Genomic DNA, 7,574 nt, shown 5'->3' on the forward strand with positions numbered 1-7,574 from the left:
TGATCTTTCCAAACAACTCAGGGAGTTTACACACACACATATCAAGAATAATAGAGTGTAACAACAAATAGTGCTCAAACCTTACTCACAAAATAACACCTTCTTAAAACATAACATGCTTGAGTGAACAAATAGCCAAAAGTTGATACAACACAAATGCAAGTGAGCTCAACATGTTTAACCCAACTTCAACCCTTAAACTCACAAAAGATACGCTCAAATAGCACTCAAAGTGTTTAAGGTTAAGTGTATACACTCAAAAGATCATTACATGAATGCTCTACCATAAGCTTGCAGATCGATCTAATCTCCACAAATAAAAAATTACTCTCCTTGGATCAAGTAGGTCTTTATCGAAGATTGTAACAGAGGCTTACAGTGAATGGCTAAACAGATGAAAGGATTGGGAATACAAACATTCTTAGAAAATATTAGAGTGTTTCTAATTACCATAAGCACAAAACACGAATCACTCTCAAAAATAGCATCAACAAGCGTAACATCTTCATTCTAGTTTTCCTTTTTTCGTATCAAATATTCTCTTATGCACAATACAAATTCTGTAAATCAACAAAACAAAGACAGCAACACATGTTGTTCTCTCATACCCCAAATTCATATGAAAATAAGCACTTGACATCACCAACAAATTCGAGTTGCTTTCATTACCCTTATGCATGTACAGGACAAAATCTCACATCTTCTTCATTGATTTTTTTTTTTTCGTCATCACTTCCAACTTTCAACTCTTATTGAATAACATTAAAGCGCATACTTCTAGCCTTGATAACCAACCACCTTCGTCCAAACATCCCTTTTATGCAAACAAATTAAGCTCCAACGAAACAATCACTCTATCATTTTCTCAGAACAATTAAGGGTAGGATATATAAATAAGGGTTAAGAATAGTAGAGAATTTGGCTCACAAAGAAAAGGCTTCATTGAAGGCTCAAAGGGCTAACTAGGAGTAATGTATAGGACACTGGCATATATGGCAATGATGGTAAAGTCCTAATGCCTACTATCATCTCCAAGTTGACGTAATATATGATACAAAGTCTCGAAAAGGTCTCAAAGCAAGTTCTGGAGATGCACAACATATAAGATTACACACATGAAAACAACAAAAGTGTATGAAAAATGCACACACAATATTTGGGCACAAAAGCTCACATGTGTGCCAGTTTTATTCAAGTTAAGCATGCTCAGCTTAATAAAATTTACATAATATCAACCAAAGGCTATTGTTCATCAAACCCATCATGCCAGAAAAACGTTATAAAGTGAACAAAGCTAAAACCCCATATGTTACCACACTTTTCTCATTCAAGTCATACAAGTTATCAACTCAATTTCGTCATGGAAATTTGGAAAGCAACTCAAAGGGAAAGAGAAAGAAACATATAAAGAAATATTTTTGGGTTTTTTTTTTCTAATTTTTTATTTTTTATTTTTTTTCGACTTTAAAAAAGACCAAACTAAAATATCCTAAAACAAAGAAAACAACAGAAAAAAGAGAAAAGTTAGGGAACTTCCCTGTTTGTAAATGTATCTCTGTTTAGCAAAGCATCCAATGGATGTGAATGGTGCACGAATGATCAACTTTCACCCAAATATGACAACAATGACAACAATGACCAACTTAATCTCATCCAAACTGCAAGCAAACATGCTGCAATACACCACTTTGTTCGAATTTCCTTTGTCGAATTGGAATAGAGAGCCAGACCTGCAAACAGAACAAACATCAACGAGCAAATAAGTAGCAGCAGCGAAGCAATCTAATGGAAAAACTAACAAAAAATAAAACTTAAAGAAAGAAAACTAATGAAAAGAAATTGGGTTACCTCCCAATAGTGCTAATTTTACTGTCTTCAGCTTGACATGACAAGGAATCACTTCATATAAAATGGATCAGTTAAGAGAATTTTGACAGAGGCAAGCTTGGTTGGAGGTTCGAAGTATGGCTTTAATCTCTGACCATTGACTTTGAAAATAGTACCATCGGTAGGATTTTTAATCTCCACTGCTCCATGTTCAAACACCTTTAGCATAATGAAAGGTCCATACCACCGAGAACGTAATTTCTTTGGAAAAAGACGCAAGCGAGAATTATACAATAACACTTTTTGATCAGGTGTGAAAGACTTGCGAAGAATAGATTTGTCATGGTACAACTTAGTCCTCTCTTTGTAAATCTTAGCATTTTCATATGAATCATTACGAAGCTCTTCCAATTCACTAAGTTGTAACTGCCTCTGAGAACCAACCTTTTTCATGTCAAAGTTGAAGGTTTTGATAGCCCAATATGCACAATGTTCTAACTCAACGGGTAGGTGGCAAGCTTTCCCATAAACAAGCTTATACGGAGACATGCCAATAAGAGTTTTGAAAGCGGTTCGATAAGCCCAAAGTGCATCATCCATCCTTGGAGTCCAATCCTTACAATCTGGACGAACAGTTTTCTCTAAGATTTGTTTAATCTCGCGATTAGAAACTTCAACCTGGACGCTGGTTTGAGGATGATAAGGTGTGGCAACCTTATGAGTTATTGAATACTTCTTCATCAATGATTCGAATGGCTTATTGCATAAATGAGTACCACCATCACTAATTATAGCTCGAGGAGTGCCAAACCGAGAGAAAATATTAGCTTTAAGGAACCGAACCACAACAGCATGATCATTTGTTTTGGTCGTAACCGCCTCAACCCATTTTGACACATAATTGACAGCCACTAAAATGTAGAGATTGCCAATGGATGGAGGAAATGGGCACATAAAATCAATACCCGACACATTAAATAATTCGACAACAAGAATATTACTTAAGGGCATCATGTTCTGATGAGATATATTTCCCATTCGTTGACAACGGTCACATGAAGAGCAATATACATGTGAATCACGAAAAGTAGTAGCCCAATAGAAACCCAATTGAAGAACTTTTGCAGCTGTCTTTTTGGCACCAAAATGCCCACCACATGCATGACTATAGAAGAAAGAGAGAATGCTCTGAACCTTATGATCAAGAATGCATCTTTGAATTACTTGGTCAAAACAATACTTGAAAAGATAAGGGTCATCCCAAAAGAAGTGCTTAACCTCTGATAAAAACTTAGATCGATCTTGCTTATTCCAATTACCAGGAATTGCACCAGTTGCAAGATAGTTAACGATATCAACGTACCAAGGTAACTGTGAAATTGAAAATAATTGCTCGTCCGGAAAAGATTCATTCAATGAAACTTGATCGTCAACATGGTCTGTAATAATTCGAGACAAATGATCTGCAACGACATTTTCGGAACCCTTCTTGTCTCTATTTCAAGGTTGAATTCTTGTAACAACAACACCCAGCGGATCAAACGAGGTTTTGCATCTTTCTTGGACATTATATGCTTCAAGGCGGAATAATCAATGTAAATTATGACTTTGGAACCAATTAGATATGAACAAAACTTATCTAATGCAAAGACCACAACCAACAACGTTTTCTCTGTAGTAGAGTAATTAATTTGAGCATCGTTCAAACTTCGACTGGCATAATAAATGACTGATGGAAGCTTGTTTAACCATTGTCCTAAAACAGCACCAACAACAAAATCGGATGCATCGCACATAAGTTCGAAAGGCTGAGACCAATACGGAGGGTAAATAATTGGTGCAGACGTCAATAGATGGTTAAGCTTAATGAAAGCCCCCATACAAGCATCATCAAAGATAAACACAGTGCCCTTGGCAAGTAAATTGCAGAAAGGTCGAGAAAGTTTGGTAAAATCTCTGATAAACCTCTATCAAAATCCCTCGTGGCCTAGAAACGATCGAATAGCTTTTACCGATTTCAAATGAGGAAGGCCAGCAATCAAATCAACCTTTGCTTTGTCTACTTCAATACCTTTACTGGAAATCACATGGCCAAGAACAATTCCTCGAGTAACCATGAAATGGCACTTTTCCCAGTTTAATACTACATTGGTCGCCTCACATCTTTCAAGAACAAGAGATAAATGATATAAACACTCATCAAATGAAGACCCAAAAATAGAGAAGTCATCCATGAAAACCTCTAAAAAAACGCTCAACCATATAAGAAAATATACTCATCATGCACCGTTGAAATGTAGTTGGAGCATTGCACAACCCAAATGGCATTCTTCAATAAGCAAACGTATGATAAGGACAAGTAAATGTAGTTTTCTCTTGGTCCTCGGGAGCAATGGTAAATTGATTATATCCAGAGTAACCATCTAAGAAACAATAATGGCAATGACTAGCCAAACGCTCGAGCATTTGATCAATGACCGGGAGAGGAAAATGGTCTTTTCTGGTGTCATCATTAATTTTTCTATAATCAGTGCAAACATACCAACCAGTGGTCATTCGGGTAGGAACAAGCTCTTCTTTATCATTATTCACCACTATAATTCTAGACCTTTTAGGGACAATTTAAACTGGACTAACCCATGTGCTGTCTGAGATGGGATAGATAACACCAACATCCAATAATTTCAATACCTCATCTCGAACAACCTCTTTCATATGTGGATTTAATATTTTTTGTGGTTGGAAGATAGGCTTGGAATTCTCCTTAAGATGAATGCGGTGCATACACATACTAAGGCTAATACCTTTTATATCCGCAATGGTCCATCCCAAACTCGTCTTATGTTTTGTTAGAACTTCCATCAATTGATTTTCTTGCATACTTGTCAAATCAGAAGCAATGATGACTGGTAGAGACTTAGAAGGGCCCAAAAATGCATACTTCATATTAAATGGTAATTGCTTGAGCTCAAGCGCTAGTGGTTTCTCAATCGATGGAACTAATTTTGACTTGGAAGGAGGAAGTGGTTCAAATTGAGGTTTCCACTTATTAACATTCATAATAGGGGTAACATCAAGAATTCCATTGATCATGTTAACCTTGTTGTCTTGATCAAAGTCCATGCCAAAATGAGTCAAGCATGTCTTAAGAGGGTCATCCGAAGATGTTTGCAAAAATGAATCATGAGTGAATCTTTCAATCATATAAACAGTTAACGAATCAAGAGAATCAAGACCTTGTCGGCTTGCTTTAAATATGTTGAATTCAGCCTTGATATCACCAACTCCTAGCGTCAACAATCCACTTCTACAATGAACAATAGCATCCGCAGTAGCCAAGAACGACCGCCCAAGAATAACAGGAATTTCATTGTTGGGATTTTGGACAAGTTATGTGTCTAAAATAACAAAATCAGCATCAAAAGTGAACTTTCCAACTTGTACCAACACATCCTCGACAATTCCACGGAGATTTTTTATCGATCTATCTGCAAGTTGCAGTGCAATGGAGGTTGGTTTCAGATCACCAAGCAGAAAAACAAAATAAGGCAACAGGTTGACACTTGCTCCTAGATCAAGCAACGCCTTTTCGAAAGTATGATCACCAATAGTACATGTGACAGTAAGGCAACCAGGATCTTTATATTTCCGAGAGAATTTTCTAGTGATTACCGAACTAACCCGTCTAGCAAGAAATACTTTCTTATGAACATTTGACTTACGTTTCGGCGTACAAAGCTCCTTGAGAAATTTAGCATACGCTGGGACTTGATCAATTGCATCTAACAAAGGAATAGAAATCTGCACTTGTTTGAATAACTCCAAAATCTCTTTGTAATTTGAATTCTTCTTGGATGATGTCAATCTTTGAGGAAACGGAACTTTAGGCACATGAGATATGGATAGATCAGATTTGTTTGAAGAATGGATTGTGCACTTTTAGAAGTCATTTGATTGTAAGATCAATGTTTTTCACCCCTCTCATCATCGTTGTCTTGAGAATCAAAATTTTCATCACTCTTAGACACGACCACCACGTTATTTACTTGTTTACCACTTCAAAGAGATATAATTGAATTAACTTATTCATGGCCCTTTGGATTGGTCACCGGCTGGCTTGGAAACTTACCATTTTGCCTCTCACTTATTGCATCAGTGAGCTATCCTACTTGAGTTTCTAGCTTCTTAAGTGAAGCTTGAGTAATCTGAATAGAAGCCTAAGTTTGTTGCTGGAAAGTTTGAGTGCTTTGTTGAATGCAAGTTGACTTTGTGCAAGGGCAGCTATACTATCCTCCAGAGACTTAGATTCAGAAAAACCAGTTGCAATCCTTTGAGGCTTTACATTACCTTGGGTAAGATTCAATATATTCCGCTGATTTGCATAACTGAAATTAGGGTGATCCCTCCATCTTGGATTATATATATTTGAGTACGGATTGTGCTTCGAAGAATACCATCCTTGTCCAACAAAATAACATGATCATTTTCTGAACAGATTGCACATATATCAGATTTGAGAACTTATTGAGAACTTTTAGGTGATAAGGTCTTAATTAGTGCTTCAATATTCTTGTTCATGGAAGCCATCTCCACTTGCAGACCATCATTAGAACTTATTACATATGCACTTCTTTTTGCCTGGCATCCCCTTATATTAAATTGCTGTGAATTCTCTGCAAGTTCCTCGTACATTTCAATTGCTTTCTCATGACTCATCTTCATTAGCATACCTTTGCAAGCAAAATCCACAATGGCTTTATTCGGATCATTTAATCCCTCATAAAATGCTTGTACCTGTTCATCCCCAGGTAGATTATGATTAGGACAATTGACAAACAATTTATTAAAGTGATACCCACGCCTGATGGAATGAATCGCCATCTCTTTGAACGAAGGATTCTTGTGTGCAGGGAAAAACTTCTTTATGAACTTTTTAGCCAATTGTCCCTAAGCAGTGATGGAATTAGCAGGTAATGAACGCAACCACTTTTTGGCATCCTCTTTTAAAGAAAAAGGGAATAAAATAAATTTAATCTCATCGGCACAAAGTCCCCTAATGTACTGCGTTTTGCATATGTCAAAGAACTCTTGAATGTGTGCATAAAGATCTTCTTTTAGAGATTCTCCATTGAAGTGACGAAGGATATTGAGCAGCTGAGGAGATAACATACAAGTTCCATCAATATTAGGTTGGAATGCAATGCACGAGGGCTGATCCAAGTCCTAGGGGTTAAAAGACTCCCTCATCAGCCTTCTAACCGACATAATTTCCCGATCTTGTGCGGCCATCTCTGATTCTTTTTCAGAAGTTGGTGGAGTTTCAAACACCTCTCCTTGAGATAAATATTTCCGTTACTGGTTTCATAAAGTCCGCTCAAGTTCATGATCAATAGGATAAAGTGCTAGATTGAGTGATCGACGTCCTTGCATCTACCAGAATAGAACAAAACTGAACAGTACCTAAAAAAACAAACAAAACTTAAGAAAGAAGAACACATAGAAGAAAGCAGAAAAGAAAAATCACTAACAAATAAAATTCTAAACTAACTATGATAAGCAACAATTAAAGTTTAAATTAGAAAAAGTAATCCCCGGCAGCAACAGCGCCAAAAGCTTGATGTGAATTTAAACTAACCTATTAAATAGATTAATTCAAACAAAATTTACTTGCAAGTGCACGAATCAGTTGTAGTGGAAATATGTAAATACGATATCGAATCGAACAGAGTTGATTTAACAATTTAATC

At 36.5% G+C, this 7,574-nt stretch overlaps 1 pseudogene; it reads right to left on the minus strand.

The window, feature by feature from the left end:
• Positions 1 to 1,896: 1,896 nt before the first annotated feature.
• LOC126584414 (uncharacterized) lies at positions 1,897 to 6,708 on the minus strand (annotated as a pseudogene).
• Between the last annotated feature and the right edge of the window lie 866 nt (positions 6,709 to 7,574).

Source organism: Malus sylvestris, chromosome 10, assembly GCF_916048215.2.
Source record: "Malus sylvestris chromosome 10, drMalSylv7.2, whole genome shotgun sequence".
Lineage (NCBI taxonomy): Eukaryota > Viridiplantae > Streptophyta > Magnoliopsida > Rosales > Rosaceae > Malus > Malus sylvestris.